Consider the following 23,813-nt stretch of genomic DNA (forward strand, 5'->3'; position numbering starts at 1 on the left):
TGTTGTTGTTGCAATTGCTTTTGAGAACTTAGTCATAAGATTCAAATATAAGACCTCAAACTATAAGAGTCCTAGAAGAAAACTTAGAAAACACCATTCTGAACATCAACCTTGAGAAAGAATAGTTCTTTTTGGATGGGTTAGACTTAAGACGTCTTATCAACCATTCAGATGAAGATATAGATTCACTAGTTGGATATTTGACCCTGAAGTTCAAGGAGAAGAAAGAATCAAATACATAAATTGAACCTTCATGCCATAAACATCACATGATATAAAAAGTTATGGAACCTGTTGAGATAAACTAAAAAATACATACAGATAAAGAAAAAAAGAGGTCCAATGACTATTTTAGCATTTTATGAACAGGAAGAGTAAGAAAATTCAGCAAAAGAAGCTGAGAGGAAGAAGATCAAGAGAAGGCATGTTAAGGCATTTGCAGTTCACATGCCTATGCCTCAAGGAGAGAGGAAGCTGACTCATGATGGAGAGAAACTGAAGGAAGATTTCTTGGAAAGAGGAAGGATTGAGATCAATAAATCTTCAAGGTTTTAGGCTTATAAATAATTGACAAACTATTATCCACCTCTTCTGGAATCTAAATCTTGCTCCTTTTAATGTGTGTCATTCTTATAGGAAATAGATGATGTATACTCAGACAACTCAAATGACATTTTAAAATTTCTAAAGCCACTTTCACATACTCATAATTACTCATAATAACTCATAATGACAAATGTTTGTAACTGCTATTACCCAGAATTTACAAATAAGGAAAATAAGGTAAGCAGATCTGCCCAAAGGCAAATAGACCACTGCAAAATGACAAAATTGAGAGTAGAACCCCTTGCCTTCTGAATCCTAAATTCCTATTCTTTTCACTCCACAACCTATTGCAATAGAAAATTTGGTACCTGTCAAAGGAGCAATTCAAACAAAGATCTGTAGGAGCTCCATGGAGGGAGGGATCACTTCTTACTGGAAGGATCAGGGAAGATTGTGAGAGAGGTAGCATTTTATCTAAAACTTGAAGAGGGAATATGATTCCAGGATAAAACTTATCTAGTCATGGTATTCAGTGCTCTGGATGATTTTGTCCCAGCTTACATCTCCACACTTACCTGTTGCCATCCCCAATAGCTGCCCCAGGCCATGATCAACCATGCTGAGCTACTCACACTTTTACCTAATGCCAAACTCGCTCTTGCTTCTATACCTATGGTACCTACAAATATACGGTCCCTTAGACATAGAGGCATTTCTACCCTTAGAACCAGCTTCTCAGTCCATTGCTTTCCTTACACTTCCCAAACTAATTTAGAAGCCCTTCCCCCTGATTCCATGCATCTTGTGCATCCTATGCATCTCTCTATCGTGTTTATATCGTATTCTTTATCCAGTTTCTTGTCTGTGAACTTCAGGGGATCAGGGACTTGCCTGGCACATCATTGATGCCTAGCTCCACACACTAGGATGCAGTGGTTACCAGCACTGATCACTTGTTGACACCCTGGAGCAACTTCCTGTGTAACAGCACATATTATGTTAGTGCAAAAGTAATTGCACGTTTTGCCATTGAAAGTAATGGCAGAAACCACAATTACTATTGCACCAACCTAGTAGTAAATCCTCAATGAATTTTTGTTTCTGTTATTATCATCATGAATGAGTATTTGTGCTTTGGTTCATATTGTTTTGTATTACTCCATTTTGCCTTGCTATAAAGGAATACCCAAGGCTGGGCAATTTATAAAGAAAAGAGATAGATTGTTTCATGGTTCATCAGTCTCTAAAAGAAGCATAGTGCTGGCGTCTGCTTCTAGTGAGGACCTCAGGAAGCTTCCAGTCATGGGGGAAAATAGAGAGTAGATGTGTCACATGGCAAGAGAGGGCACAAGAGAGATGTCAGGCTCTTTTAAACAACTGGCTCGAGTGTGAAATAATAGGTTGTTAGAACTCATGCGTTACCACAGGGATGGCACCAAGCTCTTCATGAGCGATCTGCCCCCAGGGCCCAATATAACCCACTATGTCCCACCTCTAACATCAGGGATTACACTCTAGCCTGAGATTTGGAAGGGACAAATATACAAACTGTATCATGTTCCAGGTCCCTTGAATTTAGATGTATATATATCCAAATTCATATTTATTTTTCTCATTTTTAGTCTTTAAAATGTAAACTGCTGAAGTAAATATTGTCTTAACTTTATGGTGTATAAAATCTCCTGTTTAGCACAATAGGCATCAAAGAATAATTCACAGCCTGTGATGATAATAATTTAGAGTCTTGTTCTTTCTTCAAAAGTAAATGTTTCCTTCAACTTTACCCCGAAAATTCAATAGGAAAAGAAATGATGGCTTGTGAACTTTTTGTTGTACATATATTTCATTAAACATTGCCTTATATCCGGAAAATTATTACTAAATAATTTTGTTTCTGAATTGTACAGACATCAAGAAATATTGGGGCTTCAGGGTTTCAAATAATGCAAATGACATATCAGAGAAGCCTAACACTTGCATTTTAATATGTGTGAACTCATGCAGGAAAGAGAATCGGATTGAGAGAGCTGGATAAATGTCTTACAAAAAAGCAATAAACATACAAATCCTCCAGGAAAACTGGTGCAGTAATTTAATCACATATTGACAATATCTATATTCCTAGATAAATGCAAGAAGACTTTCCAATTTATAAATAGCTTACCACCTTCCTTAGTCCTCTCTTCACACTGTTTAAAGTCCTTGGCAGGTAAGCACACAAAAGCAAAGATTTACACTTTAAAGGTTTAACTGCCATTTTGCAGTCAGTATGGGGGTAATTGTACTATATTAAAAAGTGCTATCTTGTGAGAAGGAGTAGCTTAGTTCATGTATAGATGAATATCTAGGCTGTGCCTTTAACAAATTTTATATAATTCTGTGTTGATTTTCTGCATTCCTTTTTTGTAAAGATTTTAGGATCCTCACCCTTGGCTTATTTTGAAAGTCCTGAACAGTTAGAGAATTATGTTTCTAAAATTTATCTTTTTGCTGTATACTGTTAGCAAATTTGACTTAAAACAATTTAATTTTGAAAATTGTATGTCATAGCATTAAAATACAGTCATCTACAAGTTGTTTGAAGTAACTATTTGGCATTTAATGAAAGGAAACATCCACATCTCTGTCTCTTCTTTAATTTTGTAGTACCACTTGTAAAATGCCCCTGTTTCTGATCCCTTAGGCAACTTTCGAGTTGAGAGTTTTGCACATTGCCTTCAGCTGAAATATAATTTAACAATTAATTGTCACTCTCCTCTGAAACTAATGGGAGAAAACACACTTGGTTTATTTTAGCACAACTGAAAATAAAGACCAGTGATAGGGCACATACTACTTATCTGATCTCAGAGACAACTTATAATAGAAAGTTCAGGGTTCTGATTATTGCACATTCTAAAGAAGTCATTCATGTAAGTTCCATCAGAAAGATATGAATAGCTTGTAGTAACATATCTTTTCCTCAGTCAAAAAGAAAAAAAAAAGCTTATAATGGGAGAAGATCACTATGTTATTAATCTACTTAAAGATTAACCTTTTTAAACAGCCAAGATTTGTAACATACTTGTACTTATTCAAAGTTCAATTGTGTTCAGCACCACGGAAAGTTTTATGATTGAATATATGTAATTATAGTATATAGAGATTTAAAAATAACTCAAGGGATTGAACAAAGTTTTCCAGTAGTTAATCATTAATGAAGATCTTAAATCTGTGCTTTAAATACAGACAAACCTAGTTATAATGATCTCATTAGTGCCTTATTAAGGTTATCTATTTTAGTATTCGTCAGGAGAATTCAGATGGAAATGAACTCCTTAACATGTTTAGGAGAGGTTGTTGATCATGTACTCAGTTAAAAGACGTACCATATCTGATTAATTGTTGTGTGAATAAAGATTCATACTAGAAGCAACAGAATAGCTAAATGTAGCCCATTCTAAAACGTAGCTATCATGCTTGTGCTCTCTGCTATATTTTTGTTTGTTTTTATTCATGTGGCCAAAAAATATTTTTTTTTAATGTAGAGGAAATTGGAAAAAACAAAAGTGGAGAAAAAATAAACCGGACTGTGAGCTTTATTTTCCTAGGACTTGGCTGAGTGTCAAATTGAATTGAGACCTTTCACAGGTGTTCAAATCTTGAGTTTTTAAAGGACAAAAATGTGCTGGTTTGCCTTTGACAAAGTCTGTTGCCCTAAGTTCAAATTGCAGAAAGAATAAAATTTTTCAAAGAGAGACTGGCAATTATCTTATGGTATCAGTTTGCTCTTAAAAAGGAACACTGCGATATAAGGGCAAGTGAAGCTGCAGTTATTGATATAAATATACTTCAGGGAGAAGAACAAAGTGAATGTCAAATCATCAGGGAATACGCTTGAGATCAATTATTCAAAGTGTGGAAGTCCTTCTATTCGAATATTGTGATTCAATAGTTCACCAAGTGGGAGAAAGGAGAATACAACTCTTTGGGGACGTGGTAAGATAGAAAACAGTAGTGAGTAGGGACTAAATTGAAAATGATCTATGTATGTATGCCCTAGTAATTCGTTCTCTGCATTATTTTAATCTGCATTAACAAAACGTGCTTTTATGGGGTTTTCAAAATATAGTATCTGGCAGAGTGTGGAGAATATGCAGATTTCTCAAAAAAGATTCAATTTAAAATAGCAATCTCTCTTTGATCTTTATTACAATTTCACCTCCAGTGCACATTACCTCTTCTAAGAGGACAGGTGAGGCTTTGATAAGTATTGCCATATCTGATTGATCTCTAAAGCCCAAAGAACCTACTTGCTTAAAGTTTTTCTGAGCTGGTCCTTTTTGTCTAATTCCACAAGATTAACTCTGGGATTACTGAAATTAACTTCTTCCTGATTTTATTTTATTTCACTTCTCTCCCTTCTGTCCATTCTCTACACTACATTTGATTTTCTTTTATTTTCAAATTCCTTGTTGATGCCCACAAGCTCATTCCTAAGAACCTTTTTTTTTTTTTGAATGAGTCTCGCTCTGTCACCCAGACTGGAGTGCAGCTCACTGCAACCTCCACCTCCCTGGTTTAATCATTCTCCTGCCTCAGCCTCCTGAGTAGCTGGGATTACAGGCACACACCACCACGCTCGGCTAATTTATTTGTATTTTTAGTAGAGATGGGGTTTCACCATGTTGATCAGACTGGTCTTGAACTCATGACCTCAGCCAATCTGCCCACCTTGGCCTCCCAAAGTGCTGGGATTACAGGCGTGAGCCACTGTGCCTGACTCCTTAGTTTTCCCTGCCTGCCCCCAGGCTCAGCTGTGCTCCAGCCAAAGGGAACTGCTCTGTTCTCCAGTGCACCATGCTCCCCACACTTCAGCCTTATCTCTTGTCTGGGGAAATCCTAGTTTCCTTCAATATGCAAACAAACCTTCTCTGTGAATTCTTTAGATGAATTTGATGCTTTTTTTGATGGGAAACATACTTTCAGTGCATTTCTGTCAAAGGACTTATCATTTTGTGTGGCTATTATTTGCATTTCTCTTTCAGTACTTTGAAAGTTCTTTCAGCACAGATGTATAGCAAAATACGTGGTATATGGTAGTGGACACTTAGTAAATGCTTGGGGAATGAATAAAAGAGGCAGATATTAAGAGCAGAAATCTTCCTGAATAAATTTGCTCGAAATACGTGAGAGTTTGTGAGAGAACTTACATGACTAACTTACCTTTAAAATGTTTTAACTAGGCAAGGATGGCTTTTGAAGAACATAACTAGGCAAAGTATATCTTTGTCCCTCTCACTGTTAACTTCCTCTTTTAGCAGACAAATTCCCAATGTTCACAGCACCTTTCTTCATTTGAGCCAAACGTTTGTCTCCCAAAGCCTACCCTTAGATAGCAATTGTTTATATATGAAATATTTTCTGGCCCCACACTTGTAGCAGAGCTTACCAGCCCCATGTTTTACCCCCTCACAGCCTTTAGAGCACAGGTCCATGCGAATGGGGAATGGTGTAAATGGTGTAGCTAATGATCTTTCACAGAAAATGTGTGTGTGTTTTAATTAGATTCCTCTATATTTAACACACAGAAATACCTTGAGTATGAGAAATATCAGCACTTGGTTCAGATATTGTAAGAACACAGAGTTGGGGAAGGAAAGAATAAAAAATTATTGCCTATACTCATTCTACTGGAATATTACTATGCCTCTCAACTGCACGATGGCCATGTATCTTTCTTTTGGGAAGACTAAAGCCATTCTCCCATTGTTTATAAATTTAGACTCCTCAAGGGAAATTGTTAGTGGTTCTATTGCTTTCTTTACTACTTTTCTTCCCTCCTCTTTTCCTTTAACAAATAGAGTGCTTTCTGTATGCCACTCTGCTGGAATGGTGTGAAGGAAACATATTTGCTATTCTGTTATAACGCCATAAAATGGTTTAAGATAGGAAATTGATACAGAGATGTAGGGCTACTGCTATAACAAATATCTGAAAATGTGGAAGTGACTTTGGAACTGGGTAATGGGAGAAGCTAGAACAGTTTGAAGGAGAAGGCTAGAAAAAGTCTAGATTGCCATGAATAGAGCTTTCAGGACAATTCTGATAAGGGCTCAGAAGAAGACAAGAGCTACAAGAAGAGCCTAAATCTTCAGAGATTACTGAGATGGTCATGATCAGAATTTTGGTGCTAATATGGATAGTAAAGGGCATTCCGATAAGATCCCAGATTGAAATAACCAATGTGGAGTAAAAAGCTATCCTTGTACAGTTGCAAAAAAATGTGGTAGAATTGTGTCTGTGTTCTAGCATTTTGTGGAAGACAGAACTTAAGAATGATAAACATCTGGCAGAAGAAATATCTAAGCAGCAAAGCATTGAAGGTGCTACATAGTGACAGCTTAGAGTGAAATGAGAGAGAGAAATGTTTTAAAGATGGAATTTATAATTAAAGGGGAAGCAGAACAGAAAAATATGAAAAGCTCTCAACCCAGCCACATAAAGGATAAAAGAATGTGTTCAAGAGGGAATGCTAAGTATGTGGTTAAGCGACTGTTTGCTAAAGAGATTAATATGGATAGAAGAAATCCAGGTTTTATTCATCAAAACTGTGGAAGAATGACCATGGAGGCATTTCAGATAGCTTCAAGGCAAGTTAGGACCTTGAAGGCAGAGTTTCTAGACAGGGGCTCACACCAGCCCTCAGCATTAGGTGCCCGAGACTTCTTTGTTCCCTGAATTTCGGTCAAGAACCCCCTAGCCGCCCCAGCAGTGGCTCAAGCAGCCCCAGGTGCACCTTTAGCCATCACTCCAAAAGGTACAAGATATAAACCTTGGCAGTGTCCACATGGTGCTAATTCTTCAAGCATGTAGAATGCAAGAGCAATAGGGCCATAGCAGCCTCCACCTATATTTCAAAGGATCTCTCAGTTAGCCAGGGGGCTTAAGAAGAGACTTGTCACATGTTCTCACTCATAGGCGGGTGTTGAACAAGGAGAACACATGGACACAGGGAGGGGAACACTATACACGGGGGTCTGTTGGGGGGAGGGGGGATAGCGGGGGGGTGGGGAGTTGGGGAGGGATAGCATGGGGAGAAATGCCAGATATAGGTGAAGGGGAGGGAGGCAGCAAATCATACTGCCACGTATGCACCTATGCAACAACCTTGCATGTTTTTCACATGTACCCCAAAACCTAAAATGCAATAAAAAAAAAAAATTAAATTAAAAAAAAAAAAAAAACCCAGCTCAAATTAAAAAAAAAAAAGAAGAGACTTGTCATAGGCACAGAGCCACTGCAAACTGCTATTACCAGGGCAATGCCCAGCAGAGCTGCGAGGTTGAGACTACTGCAGGGAATCCCCACTTTGACATTACCTAGTAGAGCCATGGGAATGAGGCAGTCCCTGGGACCCCAGAACGGTGGTGCCACCAGCATGCAACTGTAGCCTCTGAGAGCTGCGGGCATGACACCAAACTGTGAGAGCTGCTGGGTGGACTGAGCCCAGCAAAGCCATAAGGGCGGGGCTGCCCAAGCTTTGGGGGCCCAGCCCCTGCCCAGTGTTTCCAGGAGGCAGAACATAGAGTCAAACAGTATTATTCTCTAGCTTTAAGATTTAATGTTTTTCTTGTTACAGTTTAGACTTACATGAAACCAGTTACCCTTTTTTCTTGTCTATTTTTTTCTTTTGGAAGGGGAATGTCTCTCCTCTGCCTGTCTTGCCATTGTGTTTTTGGAGGTAGGTAACTTGTTCAATGTCCCAGGCTGATGGGAATTTGCCTCAAGAGGAATTGTGCCTTGGGTTTTCCCCATATCCGACTTTGATGAGATTCTGGACTTCTGACTTATGAGTTCATGCTGGCATGAGTTAAGGTCATTGGAATGGAATGAACGTGTATTATATAAGAGAAGGACATGATTCTGGGGGCCATGGTGGAATGCTGTGGTTTGAATGTTTCCCCTTGAAAATATTTGTTGGAAACTGAATCTCCAATGCGATATTGATAAGAGATGGGAGGTAATTAGACCATAAGGGCTCCACCCTCATGAATGGATTAATGCCCATTATAAAAGGGCTTGAGGCAGCCAGTTCAATCTCTTTCTCTCTTGTATGCGGGTGTGCCCTTCTGCCTTCCACTATGGGATGACACAGCAGGAAGGTTCTCACCAGATGCGGGCCCCTTGACCTTGGATTTTACAGCCTCTGGAACTGTAAGAAATGAATTTCTGTTCATTACAAATTACCTAGTCTATAGTATTATGTGATAGCAGCATAAAGCAAACGAAGACACCAAAGATGCAGAACCCTGAACTGCAGGATACAGCAATGATTTATTTAATTGATATTAGGTAGCACTCCTAGATTTTGTCTTGATGTCCCTGTACCCTCTCTCCATGGTGCAAAGGTATCTTCTGCTAATAGCTGAGCATTCTGAACCCTAATGTGCTATATTTCATTCTCTAGCTAGTATTCTCCCTTGACATGCTAAGCCAATTGGATATTGCTGCCTACCCTTCTGAACTCAAAGGAACAAATGACACAGATTATATAACACAGGATATCCCTGAAATCCATGTTCTACTAAAAATATTATGAGCTAATTATTGTGAAACTTAGATTAAGTTTATTTATTTCTGGATGTCTCTGATACCTAAAAAATCTGGTGATCAGCAGTAACTTTATTCTTTACTACTTACTACTATTTGTCTAAATTCGTGTGACTTTAAAAGTAATTTTTACCATTCCTTAAAGAACAATATATTTCTCAGTTAAAATGCTGTAGAATGCATCATATGGAAAGTTTAATTATAAATTTCTGAGTAAAGGAATCAAATTTGGACCACAATAAAGTGATTGGTTTACTTTGAAATTTAGTCATCTAAGTGAAGAATATCAAAATGTTCTAACTTATGCGTAGACTGAGTACATGTTTGAAATTGAGTATGTTAGTAAGATACCTGGAATGACTAAAGAAAAAATGTGTTTTAAAGTTTAATAAGCAGATTAAAAGGTCACATTTATCTCCAACAGTATTGATATAAAAACTATACACTACATAACAGAAAATAGATAATAAGATTGTACATCACAATGGTAGAACTTCTTCCACATTCAAACTCCCACAGGTGGGGCAAATAAAGACAAATGTTTTAAGAATAACAGTTTTTTAAGGATATATTACATGTAGATGTCACTCTGATTCAATTATTTATCCACTAAACATATATTTATAAAAGAGCCTACCATATGCCAGATGCTGTTCTAAATTCTGAGCCTAGAGCATTGAACAGACAGGAAGCAGGGGATGGTGAGGAGAGAGGAGAGAATGAAAAATAAATAAGAATAATCTCAAATACCTCTAACTGTTATGAAAATAGCAAAACTAGGTGATAAAATCTTGATAGAAAAAGAGATGGGACTTTAGATTGGAGCTCAGAGAAGGTGTCTTTGATAAATGACATTTGAACCAAGACTTGTATGAAAAGTGCCAATCATGCAATAATATGGATTTAGAATACCAGGAAGAGCGAAAAGGTCATGCAAGGAACCTACTACCATGAGCCTGGGAATTCAAGAAACAGCAAGAACCAGTGAAGCAGGAGTATGATGAACAAGGTGAGAGTGGTGTGATGTAATTTATAATGAGGATTCCCAGTATCTAATAATGGCACTGCTGTGGATGAATGGGACAGTGATAAAACGTGATCTTGCTAATATTATCCATTGGGGTAAAATTGAAGGCACAAGGCAAAATATAACTGAAAACTATAAAGTTATGTCTTTCCCATAACCAGATCTCTGACACATACTGAGGAATAACATTTCTCTGAAAACAAAAACATTTTCACGTCTAGAAGTCATAATGTTTTTATATTTAAGCTTTGCCTTGATCAAGAAATACCTGATGTGTTGATAAAGACAGCATGAAGGTTGTAGTCAGCAGACCCAGGTTCAAGTCCTACTTTAAATATAAACTAGCTTTGCTTTGTGGTGTTAAATTATGCTTTCTTTATCCATCTGAGCACAATTTATTATGTATAAAATATGATAATAATTGTGAAGGTCAGCTGACAGGAAGCTTGAGTTAGGGACAATAATGGAAAAATTTATTATTGTGTAAAAGTTCAAATAGAATTTAGGGATGTGTCTTATGCATTTGTCTTAGCTTAGTAAAACAAATATGATGAATTGAAATGGTATTGTTTCAACAAATCATTGGAATTTTCAATTCAAAAATGTATAAAGTAGGAAGAGAAGGGTTGGCTCACACCTGTAATTCCAACACTTTGGGAGGCTGAGTAGGGAGGATTGCTTGAGCTCAGGAGTTCAAGACCAGCCTGGGCAACATAGCGAGACCTCATCTCTACTAAAAATTAAAAACAAAACAACAACAAAATAAAACTAGCCAGACATTGTGGTGTGTGCCTATAATTTACCCAGCTGTTTGAGAGGGTGAGGCAGGAAGATCACTTGAGCCCAAGTGTTTGAGGCTGCAATGAGCACTGCACTTCAACCTGGGTCAGAGTAAGACCCTATCTCAAAAAACAAAAACAAAACAACAACAACAAAAAACAACAACAATAAAAACAGAATTTTGCTATTAAGATCCGGAATTGCCTATCTGTAGGCAACCAAAAGCGGCTAGATCATGATCTGGCTCTTCCATTTCAGCCTGATTCTCATTGTTGCAGCATTGATCTGATTTTATCTTTAGCCATTATTGTAGATAAAAAATAGCAGGTGATATCAAGGCTATTCCATTTTATAAGTACTTCACATATATTAAAATTTGATCACTAAATGAAGGGGATAATTTTTCAGTTATCTGAGGTATGTGTTTGACATGTTTTTTGTTGTGGTGGTAGGGTTTTTTTAAATTTGTTTTGGAGATATTTTGGTCATAATCCCATCATAGCAAATCTCATAGAATGCTTGTCAGGTTCAATTAAAAGGAAAATGTAGATATCTAATTCATATCTATTAAGGAATAAAAGTTAGACGACAAAGAGAAATGTATTAATTTGGGAAAATGCCATTTTTCACATCTTGTTTTATACTTAATCACCTTAGAGGGTATAGGTTTTCATCAGTATACTACTGATTCCCACTCTATTTTCTTAAGTGTAATTGTTTTAATGGCTCAATACTTAATAAATGATAATGGCTATATAAGCTTCAAAACCTCACAGAATCCTTGTAGCAGAAGACTCTAAGTGTAGAGTTATTAAAAGTGCAAACTATTTGTTTTTAAGTTTATGGGAGTCATTACCCATCATCTCATCTGTATTCCATTTGTTTCTGATAAAGATTAACATTTTTTTCCAAGTATTTTTCTATATTGTAAATCATAGTAGGGAAATGGTATTTCAGACCTCAGATAAAAGCTTTATAGTGATTTCATGTGACAGAATTTTATCTGGGTTTCAAGGAACTCTAATAACAGCATTTACAATTCTTCTCTGCAATTTCTTCTCCTCTTGTTACCATAGGAGTATGGAAAACACGTTCTTGGTTTAAAAAGCTAAAAGAAAAAAATCACAGTTTAATCTGAGTATTAGGAAAAGGATCACAAATCCTGCTATAGTTTTTTTGTATTTAAGCTAGTTTCTGTAAAGGCCCCTGACATGCCCCCTGGGAGCTAAATATTGACAAGCATGCTTTGGCAATCAAGATCAAGCTTGCTGAATTAACACAGCTCAAGTCTTGCATTGACACTATAACCCAAGACAGAGAACTCTTATCTTACCCCATTTATTTTGGCTTTTAGGTGATACTGTATACTTGAATTAGGGATTTGCACTGTATCTTAAATGCTACAATTGTGGATTAATTTGATTTGAGAATATACTAGCCCTTATCATGTTCACAGTGGAAATTATAAATGAAGTGTAACATTCATTGTTTTCTCTCCCAGCATGGATCCAGAATGAAACTGATACAGACCTGAGTCTGATATTATCTTCTCTATCAGAAAATGTCTTATAATTTTCACCTCCTAAAACAAGAAAAAGAAATAAGAAAAATGATATTGTTCTTTATATAGCTTCTGGTAAAAGAAAATGTATCCCAAACTGCTAATTCTTTAGAGGCTTCATTCAGAAGTAAAGACAAAATATAAATCATAAAAGAAATAAAGATTATTTTTCATCACTACTCTCAAAACTTTAGAATTTAAAAAAGTTAAAATTAATCATCTTCAAGTTTCAGAGGAAAATGTAACCCATTTTCATTGTTCGGGAAGTTGAAGAATGAATTGTTAATTACTAGGAATAATAATGATGAAGGTGATGATGGTGTTAAGAACTAACATTTATTAAGGGTTTACAATGTGTTCAACCCTATGTGGAGCATGTTATATGCTATCGCTCATCTGACTCGTGTGAGATAGATACTTCCATTGGCCTCATTTCACATATGAGGAAACCAAAACTCAAAGAACTTAAAGAGCTTATCTGGCCAGGCCCAGTGTTACCTAAAGATTACCTTTATTTTCTTTCCAATGGATATACCTATAGTTAAAGTAGTAACTAGAGATTTCTCCTGCCCTCACATTTTAAAAGATGAGGCAGGTTGGTATTGCTATTATTCAAGATGTCGTACCCACTCATGCTAGAAAGAACAAAAAGAAAGGAACCTGGTGATGGAGGATGGTCAAGAAATGCTCTCCAAAGGATGTAATATTTGGTATTAGCCTTAACAAACAAAGAGAAGAAGATAAAAAAAAAATTCAGGCAGTAGGAATAGCAGAGAAATCACACAGAGGTGTAAATAAATGTAATATTTTCAAGAAACAGCAAATAGTTCAGTGTTTAAGGAGTTAACAGGTAGAGTCACGTGAGTGATGAAAAAAACTTACTGAGTTTAAACGTCAGAAATACACTCACCAGCTGATGACCTCTGTAACTTCACTGTGAACTGAAGATAATGCCAAAAATCAGACTTCATAGAGCTCTTATGACGGATAAATTAGCTCATGAATGCCAAATGCCTGCCTAGTCTAAGTTCTCAATTCTAAAAAAATGTTTTAACTCTTAAGTAAATTCATACCCTTTGCTACCTTCAGAAGTAATTTTGGAACTATCTTCTCAAACTATTTTCTTTAAATAAAATAGCCATTTGGCACAATTTCCCTTCTAATTTTCCTGCCTGGCAAGTTAGAAGAGAGACACAAATTGGTCTTTTAAAGATGCATAGTCTTTTATCTTTTTCTCCAAGAAAGTCATCATAACTTCATCCACACTAGCAAGTGTCACTTGATACTTAATTTTCTCATATTTGTGCAATTGGATCTCTAAATTAATTTTGGATGGATGTGATTTCAGATACATATATTTACAATAGAGTATCTGTAATAAAAATAATGGATTCTAAAGTTAAAGGTGTCCATCACAGTGCCCAGTGCATAAAGGCATCCATTAGTTCCCCTTTCCTCTCTCTCCTTTCAAATTTATATTAAAAACCTTTTCTGAATGTACTTCGAAAAGCTACATGGAAAGAGAACTCCAAACATTTTGCCAATGACCTGTTTGTCATGTGTTTGTCAAACTTCTTCACAATTCTAGACTACGTCTTCATAATCCAGCAACTATTTACAGGCCTATCTATAATTCAGTGATCATTTCCAAACTGTTTGCTTATGGTGAACGATTATCTCTTCTGTAAAAACAATATATGTATTCTCACTTGCATGCCTTCTTTGAAAACATTTCTTTTCTCTTTTTTTTTCCTTGGAAATGGAGGCTTGCTCAGTCGCCCAGGCTGGAGTGCAGTGGCACCATCTCAGCTCACTGCAACCTCCGCCTCCTGGGTTCAAGCGATTCCCCTGCCTCAGCCTCCTGAGTAGCTGGGATAACAGGCACCTGCCACCACGCCCAGCTAATTTTTGTATTTTTAGTAGAGACGGGGTTTCACCATGTCGGTCAGGCTGGTCTCGAACTCCTGACCTCATGATCCGCCTGCCTCAGCCTCCCAAAGTGCTGGGATTACAGGCGTGAGCCACTACACCCGGCTGAAAACATTTCTGAAGTTTGAAATGCTGTGGTCCATTTATCTGATTTTATACTTTTAATGCTTACTGCCTCCATGTACGTTCTGGAACTTGCCTGCTCACTGAATTCCTTCCGGACTGTCTGCTACACTCCTCTGGTGTTTAGATATCTTACATTATATAGTTATGTTCAGTCTGCAAATCCTCTCTCCAGCAAAATAGAGCTCCATTTAGGTTAGAAGCCTGATTTTTCTGTTTATTTAACACAGAGTGAAGTTTTGCTTTGGAAAATGAAAATCACCATGTGTTCTTTTGTTTCGTATTTTGGTTTTTTTTTTTTTTTGGTTTCTACTAAGCCACACATTCAATAAAGTTTATCCATGTAACTATTTCATATATTGCTGAAACATCTTAATTTTACGGTAATTTTAAGACTTACCTAAATATTTTACAATTCTATACTTGTACAATAAATTAATATCTTCTCAAGCGACACTTTTAGTAATTATATAAATTTGGTACTCTTCATATTAAATGACCTAGAGCCATCACACCTCTCCAGAGTACTTTCATGGTCGCTTTTGGCTACATCTCTATATTTTATTCATTAAAAATATGATAGTACAGAATACTATCATAGAAGTTTCGTTACTAAAAAAGATACAGAAATCTTAAAAACTAAATATTTAGAAACTGATGTAACTAGTTACAAAACCATAATTATGTAAGAGAGTATTCTTTTATAACAAGAAGTCTTCACATCTGTCATCCAGTGTTTTAATGCCTATAGTACTTATTAGCTGACTATTTCTATTATTACCATTCTACAAGCAAGTGCCATTCTTGAAACTGATTGATGTTTAGGAATAAAGCACATTTATTACATGTTGCCAACTTCAGAAGAGCAGTCTTATAACCTACAGAGCTTTTTTGAGAAGTGATGATACCTTATATTTCTGGAACTAATCACTGCTAAAGAAAGTAAAAAGGTAAAAACATGATTTTTTTTTCTTGTGAAGACCTTTCATTGCGTTATATGCCATTCAACTATAAAGTGATTATAGTGTTTTATCTGCCAAGAATGACAGTGGTGAAAGGTAACTTGATGCATATATGTAAAGAGATGTGTACATACCTATCCATCTATATCAACCATTGTCCGTATCACCCTCCAATTTCAGTCTGGCTAGCCTGACTTGTACAGAGATAGAAGGAGGATGAAAATTGAAAGCAGGAAATAAAAATCTTGTTGTATTTAAGCAAAATTGGTGATGTTAATATAATTGTTTTATTATTTCACTGCTTCTTACAAATCATTGTTTTACAGTTTTCACTCACCATTCTTTGAGGTTCTTGCCTTCATTATACCATCTTGACCTTACACACTGACTTTGCCTCCATTATGCCACCTGATCTCATCCACTAATTCTAAGTCACTGCCTGACCTAGATTGAATACCTTGGTCCTTGGTCACTGGTCTTTCAATTTCTACCTGTGGTCCCAGCTACTTAGGAGGCTGAGGCAGGAGAGTCACTTGAGCCAAGGGGTTCGAGGCTGCAATGAGCTATGATTGCACCTCTGTACTCCAGCCTGGGTGAAAGAGCAAGACTCCGACTCAAAAATAATAATCAACTTCTTCTGTAAATCCTTCAACGTCTGCAGCTCCTTCAACTCTTTCAACTTACTCAATTCCTTAAACTCCTTCAACTTCTTTCATCATCAGCCCCTTCTACAACTCGTTCAATTTCTGCCAGCATCATGAAGAGATCATAAACAGAAAACTACTTAAAGATCTAACACGTACACATACTAAATGTAATAAATTTTAACTTTCATCATCATCATCATCCTTACCATCATCATCAGAAACTTCAGAATCCATGTTGCTATATATCCATCAATTTTCAAGGCTATATTAAAAATGATATGCTAATATTTATATAGCAATTTCACATTTCAAAGCATTTTCAGAATTTCACTTGATTCTTAAAACAACCTTATGATATAGGGTTGTTAGCTTTGTTTTTAAAGTGAATAAAAGCTAGACTGGGCACAGTGGCTCACACTTTTAATCACAGCACTTTGGGAAGCTAAGGCAGGAGGATAACTTGAGTCCAGAAGTTTAAGACCAGCCTGGGCAACACAGCTGTTTCTACAAAAAAAAATTAAAAATTAGCCAGGTGCAGTGGCACATATGTGTGGTCCCTGCTACTTAGGAGGCTGAGGCAGGAGGATCACTTGAGCTCAGTGGTTCAAGGCTGCAGTGAGCTATGATTGCACCACTGCACTCCAGCCTGGGTGAAAAAGCAAGACTCTAACTCAAAAATAATAACAGTAATTTTTTAATCAGTAAAATCCAGTTTATGGTTGCTATTAAGAGAGGAAAGCAGAATGTATAAGAAGGTTTTAATGATCCTAAAGTCCATGCATGGTTTTAAATTGAATAACATTTTAGCAAACTCTTTCAAGTAGTCAGCATTGTCACAAACTCTTTGAGCTCTAGGATTCTATTTATAAATTAGACATTTGTAGAATCTCAGTTTTACAGTACTGGAGACACTGTGCATGGCAAACCAAAACATAAATAATAGGCTATAGTTAATGTTTTTAAGTGGCTCAGCTGTTTTCCATCTAGTTAACCTCAAGTATTTATACAAATTCTAATTTATTATCCTCTAAACACTTTAAAAACTATCATAGTAAATGGCATTAACCTGAGTCCTCTTGACACCTTCGATCCCTTTAGCCTGCATTTCTAATTAACCAAAAAGTTTTATGTAGTCCATCTCTGAATGTGAATGAAATATTTTATGTCATTTTCTATCTTATATAGGCTTGACTTAGTCCAAGCCCTTGTGTTTATAGACAATTCTTATATGACCATCTGCTAATCATTTTCACTTTCATCTCCTTCTGGTCCTTATGCAACACCACCATCATATACAAAGTCTAAAATACAATCTTATCTGGTAACTACCTTGCTCAAAATTCTCAGAAGCCCTCTCACTTCAGTAAGAAAGAGTCCAAAATGTTGAATGCAGAGTATAGAACCCTTCACATACAGGCCTTATTTAACTCTGCCTTAGTTCGAGTTCTTACAGAAGCAAAGCCTGAAAGACAAGGACTTGGATGCAAGTGGCTTATTTGGGAGTTGATCCCGGGAAATAGACATCAGGGAGGAGGAAACATGAGACAAAGAAGGAGCAAAAGGCAACTTAAGCAGGTATTACTTTTAGATAACAATTATGAACTCCTAGGAAGTGTACAGAGGCCTTACAGAATTGTCCCCCTGAAGGGTGGAAGGCAGGAGTAGCCTACGTGTTGTGACTGAAAGCATTAACTCTCCTACTTTTGCAGCTTTGATGCACAGGCTTAGTAGGCTCTTGTGGTGGCAACAGAGGCTCCGGGACAGGGGGTACAAAGAAATTTTGCAAAGCATGAGGTGGTGCTCTGCTTTCTTGGGATCAGTAAGAACTAACATGGAACTGACTATAACAGCTGCTGTTGAATTAGAGGTGGTCAAGAAGGCTGTGGTGTGTGTCCCAGAAACAGCTGCCACGCTCTCCATCTATCCTTGTCTCCTTCCTTTCCCTCCTAATCTATCCTTTACTCTAGGCCCTACTGCATACCTAACCATCCAGCTACTTCCAGATCTTCATCCTTTTGCTCATGTAGTTACTGTGATTCCTTTTATTCCTTCTCTGCCTTCTAAAATGCCAATTATCCTTTAAGACATAGTTTATATTTCATCTTCAAGTAAAGATGACCCAACTAGACAAACTACAATACACTTTGATTTGTCATGATCATTTTCTAAGGTTTTACTGGAGTCATTAACATACATTATAAGTTATTTATATATTCATTTAGCTAGAACGTAAGTTTCTTAAAGACAGGGATAATGTCTAACTTTCGTTTATGTCACCACCTCCAAACATAACAGCTGCTTCATAGCTGGCATTAAATAAATGTCTACTTATTTAATGAATGAAAATATTTGGTTTTGAATGTCTAATTTAAATTTGTACAAAAATTAAGTATAAATTTAGATTTTTTTTCCAATTGATGGTACAAAACTTTTCTTAAATTGAAAGAATAACTGGGAAGATATACCATATGTATACACAAATACATACACACATATATATACACATATGCATATATATACACACATATACATACACATACTATATAGAGATATGGTATATGTATATTTTACTTCATATATATAAAGTATAAATATATATATAGTTTTACTTTAGTACCAGTAGTAAATATCAAAATATGTGCTCAGAAAATACATTTCAGGTGTCACTTATAAAAATATAGGTCTCATTTATGTAGTATAAATAAATATGAAAGTTTTACTAGTTATAGTAGTTTGGATTCTAATAACAAGATATCAAATATAGAGATTTTATAAATAGGTGTGTATATACTATATTTTAACGTTATCTAGCCTTTTTTAATTATGTCACTTTTTGTTTAGTACATTCCATAATTTTATTGCAGTTTAGTTTTCTCTTTTGAAATGCCAAATGTTCCAATAAAAAAATTATCTCAGAATTTTTCTTTGCATTGTGGTATTTTAAAAGCACATTTTTTGTATGTCACAGTGCACTCTGTCTTCTGACTTCTTTTTACCAATTTTTGGCTTTGTGATTTCCAAAAAAACTGATTGGTGATCATTGTGTGGTGTGAAGTGGGAAGGTAGGTGGGCAGAGGAAGTGTGTAGACATTTTAAAGTCTGGTTTGTGGACAAGTATATGTATCTACAGATAGACTACATGATTTTACATCATAGATTGCAATTATTGACAGATTTATAAAATTGTAAAGACTGAGAAACTTTAATCAATCCACACTTAATTCTGTTCTTAGAGCTAAGGTGTCTGAGGAGAGGAGAGAGGTAAGGTAAAGAGGAAGATAAAGGAAAGAGGAGATGTTAGAGAAATAAGAGGAGAGGTGTATTAGTCTGTTCTCACACTGATAATAAAGACATACCTGAGACTGGGTAATTTATACAGGAAAGAGGTTTAATGGACTTACAGTTCCACATAGCTGGGGAGGCCTCACAATCATAGTGGAAGACAGGAGGAGCAAGTCATGTCTTGCATAGATGACAGCAGGCAAAGAGAAAACTTATGCAGGGAAACTCCTCCTTATAAAACCATCAGATCTCATGAAACTTATTCACTGTCATGAGAACAGCATGGGAAAGCCCCACCCCCATGATTCAATTACCTCCCACTGGGTGCCTTCCACAACACATGGGAATTGTGGGAGCTACAATTCAAGATGAGATTTGAGTGGGGACACAGCCAAACCATATCAAGAGGGAAAGAAAAGGAAAGAAAAGCGAGAAAAAGGAAAGGGAAGGAAGAAAAAGGAAGAAAAGAAAAGAGAAAGGGAAGGAAGGGAGGGAGGGAGGGAGAAGCTTGGGAGCTATGCAGAATTGTTTCAGAATATAAAGACAGCTATTATTGGGTATGCTTAACAATGGAAATGTGTTATCAGTGTTTTTATTAAGGAGCAATAAAAGACACCCTGGAGGGAAATAATTCAGTCACTGTCAGACATTCCCACTTCAACCATAGGCCTTCAGCAGCTTTTGGTAGGAACATAAAGTCTTAAAATAGGCAAAACTGAAAGCTCTCATAATCAGCTATCATCAGTCATCAGTCAATACCAATTTCTTGTAGAAATAGCATTAATTCTTTTCATCTAGGAGATTTTGTTTACAAAGGAGTGAAATTATCACTCATTTGGGCTTGCCCTACCTGAAAGTGAAATGATGAACTCAACTTCTTAATCCCACATGACTTCTAGAGCATGAGACAGTTGCTATTCTGCTACTGAAAGGCAGCGGCCTAGGACAGGGATGAGGAGCATGGACTCTGGCACTAACTGCTTGGGGTAAAATCCTGGTGCCACCACTTACCAGTTTCCTCTAGTTAGATTATTCAGCCACTCTGGATTTGTTTTCCCATCTAAATAAAAATACCTACCACTCTGTATTAGTCCATTTTCACACTGCTGATAAAGACATACCAGAGACGAGGCAATTTGCAAAAGAAAGAGGTTTAGTGGACTTACAGTTCCACATGTGGCTGGGGAAGCCTCACAATCATGGCAGCAGGCAAAGAGAGAGAACTTGTGCAGGGGAACTCCTCTTTGTAAAACCATGAGATCTCATGAGACTTATTCACTATCATGAGAATAGCAGGGAAAGACTCCCCCCCATGATTTAATTACCTCCCAGTGGATCCCTCCCACAACATGTGGGAATAACAGATGAGATTTGGTTGGGGACACAGCGAAACCATACCACCCTCCTAAATTCACATTGTGAATATTAAATTACTGAATATTTGTTTAACACTTACACTAGAGCTTGTCATATAAGAAGCACTGTATAAGTGTATGCACCTATGCTTATGGAACTGTGCCTCTATCCCTGAAGCTTTGCTCCCTGAAGACTTTGATTACATGAGGCTTCTCTAATAAGTGGAGACATAAAATAAAACATATGTTATCTTTGCAGAAATATCCCAAACAGTGCATTTCATTCATAATTTGATACTCAAGCATGCCCTAAAGTCTCAGAATCACTTAAGATAAATGTGATGTCTAAATGAAGCCAATGTAGGTGGTGATGATGAAGTTTACCACATCTACAGAGCTTTTACCAGGTGTTAAGCATCAAACCTCCTCTTCTACCTTCTGATCTAAGCTTCCACATACCGAAGCTCTGGCATCAAAACTTTGGTTTTATTTTCTGCGTCTTGGCCTCTCGACATACACTTAGCAAATGAGATCTTTTCTTCTTGTCTGGGTAAGTCTTCTGAAGTAGAAAGTGTTGAAATAAATGGCTTATGACATGTATAGTGTTGAAATAAACGTTTATTTTAACACTTCATAAGTCATGAGCCATTTATTTTAACACTTTTCACTTGAAGTGTTTAAATAATAGGTTTTATACAGGGATGTGTCATCCACTCTGTTTAATGTAAAAGTGAATATGTAAATACATCCATCTATCTAATCTGGATTTTACACCCTTTGGCTGCCAAACAGCCTGGTTGCCATAGTTTCTGGAGTAACCTGAAATTAAATTTTCTTCTCTTTCTCTTTCTGTTGATAGGTAATTTTGTGGTACATAAGGTGATTGGACATCATTCCATTAATGGACAAATGGTTAAATACAGGGTTTTCTTTCAGAAACCTAAAAAAGTGTCAGCAAAGACCAGAGTTGACAGTTAAATGCTTTCTTAACCAGAACAGCTTTTACTAGAAAATGTCAGGATTTTTCCTTTTGTTTTTAGAATTAATAGTAACTTGTTTGCAAGGTTATTTTTGAGCATTCATACCAATATGAATATGAATATTTGTACGTATATAAAACATATGTATAGTGCAGTGCCTGGAGCCAGTAGGTACATACAAATATTAACTTCTTGAATGAAGGCAAAAAGTTTGTGAAAAACAGCACTAGTTTGAGAGTCAACAGATTTGGGTAGAATCTGAGACCTTATAGTTACTCTTATAAGAACAAGATATTTAACAATTTTTAGCATAAAAAGTGATAGTCCTGGCGATTCTGTGAGATTTAAATAAAATAACATAAGTAACAGTAATAAAAGCCTTAATAGAGTGCTTTGTACATGTTTATGTTATTCAATAAAGGATAGTTATTGTTATTACTGTTATTCCTTGGTAGGAAATGGCAATTAATAAAAACAGCTACTAATGTTATATTTTTAAGAATTATTTTCAATATTCACAAGTTTGTGTTTTGCTTTTGCCAAATAATATAGACAAACTGATATTTTTATAAGAACAGGAAGAATCCAAGTGTTATATAAAGGAAACTTTTAAAAATAAAGGTTTATTTTTGAATGATTTTAGACTTGCAGAGAAGTGGAAAAGATAGTGCAGAGAATCCCTATATACTTCTCATCCAATTTACCCTCTCTCTAATTGCAAGGAGTATTTTAAAAATTTACCAAAGTAATACCTTGTGTTGGAAAGTTTTCGTGCCACAACCTGAATTTAAATGCTGATAGTGATGGGAAATGAATGGAACAAAAAACCCTGTGATATGGAGGATGAGAATAGCATAAGGGAGAGATGCCAAGAGAAGGGAAATTAAAGGGAAACACTTAGCAAAATCTTAGTTCTCACAAAGACTTCTCATTTTTCCATACATAAAACAATACCTTAACACATCTAAGTCTATTGAAAGAGTTAGTTGAAACATGAAAGGGAAAATGTTTGCTTTTGCTTTCAGGTACTAAAAAATCTTTTGAAGAATAATTAAAAGCTGAGAAGTAAAAATGCTCCAGAAAGAATACAAATACTGGCATTCGTTTTCCATTTGACATTTTCCAATGTCTATAAATGCTATTGATTTCAAATTCTAAATTATTTCACTTCTGAACACGCCTTGTAGAATTATTACAAAGCAGTTTGTGTGGGCTTGTAATCATTGATTGTGACATTATACTCTCCATAAATGTGCCATTGTGAATAATTGAACTTGTTAGTATTTTGTTTGCCTACAGTCTTTAGAGTGCTCGCCCTTTTTTTGGCAATCATAATGTTTCTCTATTTCAGTTTTTGCTGGATATGGGAAATACATCATTTTTTTCTGAAACTTTTCAGTACATTTCCATTTTCAAATTTTAAATTTTAAGAACTGCTCCATAATACATTCAGCATTTAGTAAATTAGAATTCTGGGGGTCATGATTTGTATTCTGAAGTTTATAAATAAATAATCTTCTAGAATGAAAAGGGAGATCTTTTTCATACCAGTTACTGCCTATGAGAACACGTGCCTAGAGTAAAATAAATATTAGTGTTCCAAAAAAATATGCATTGTGACCGTTGGCCCTATTTACAGTGGGTTGCAAACATACTTGAAAAAATTTGAAAGTGTTATAGTTTAATGTGATTTCTGTTGACTTCTACACAATTACAAAGAGTCTCTCAGCTCTGTTGAGAAAAACAATATATAGCAGTTTTGGCAAAGGTTACTAAAAAATGTTTCTCCCCTCAAGGCATGGAAACTATGCTCCAGCTCTGCCTCTGTAACTAGATTTAACATATCTGTGATGCCCAGTGTCCAAATCTGAATGGTTTAATGCTGCTTGGAATCATTATACACAGTTTAAGCATTTGGACGATGAGACACTTATGTCAACAATATAAATTGGAAAAAAACAAAGAGCATCTATGAATGTGGAAAACTATATGCATCACATTTTGCTTAGATATGTGCATTAGATACTGA

General features: G+C 36.1%; 1 protein-coding gene and 1 long non-coding RNA gene across 4 annotated transcripts in view; one reads left to right on the plus strand and one right to left on the minus strand.

Moving 5' to 3' along the window:
• LOC105721411 (uncharacterized) overlaps window positions 1-9,835 on the minus strand; it is a 46,967-nt gene extending 37,132 nt beyond the window's left edge. Inside the window, exon 1 of the long non-coding RNA XR_001108327.1 lies at window positions 9,776-9,835. This is a non-coding gene — a long non-coding RNA (uncharacterized LOC105721411). The remainder of the gene's footprint in view (window positions 1-9,775) is intronic.
• The window catches only part of DPYD (dihydropyrimidine dehydrogenase), an 865,822-nt gene that overhangs the window by 668,807 nt on the left and 173,202 nt on the right, over window positions 1-23,813 (plus strand). The window lies entirely within an intron of this gene.

Source organism: Aotus nancymaae, unplaced genomic scaffold (assembly GCF_030222135.1).
Source record: "Aotus nancymaae isolate 86718 unplaced genomic scaffold, 86718_ANA_hifiasm-v0.15.2.pri h1tg000103l, whole genome shotgun sequence".
Taxonomy (NCBI): domain Eukaryota; kingdom Metazoa; phylum Chordata; class Mammalia; order Primates; family Aotidae; genus Aotus; species Aotus nancymaae.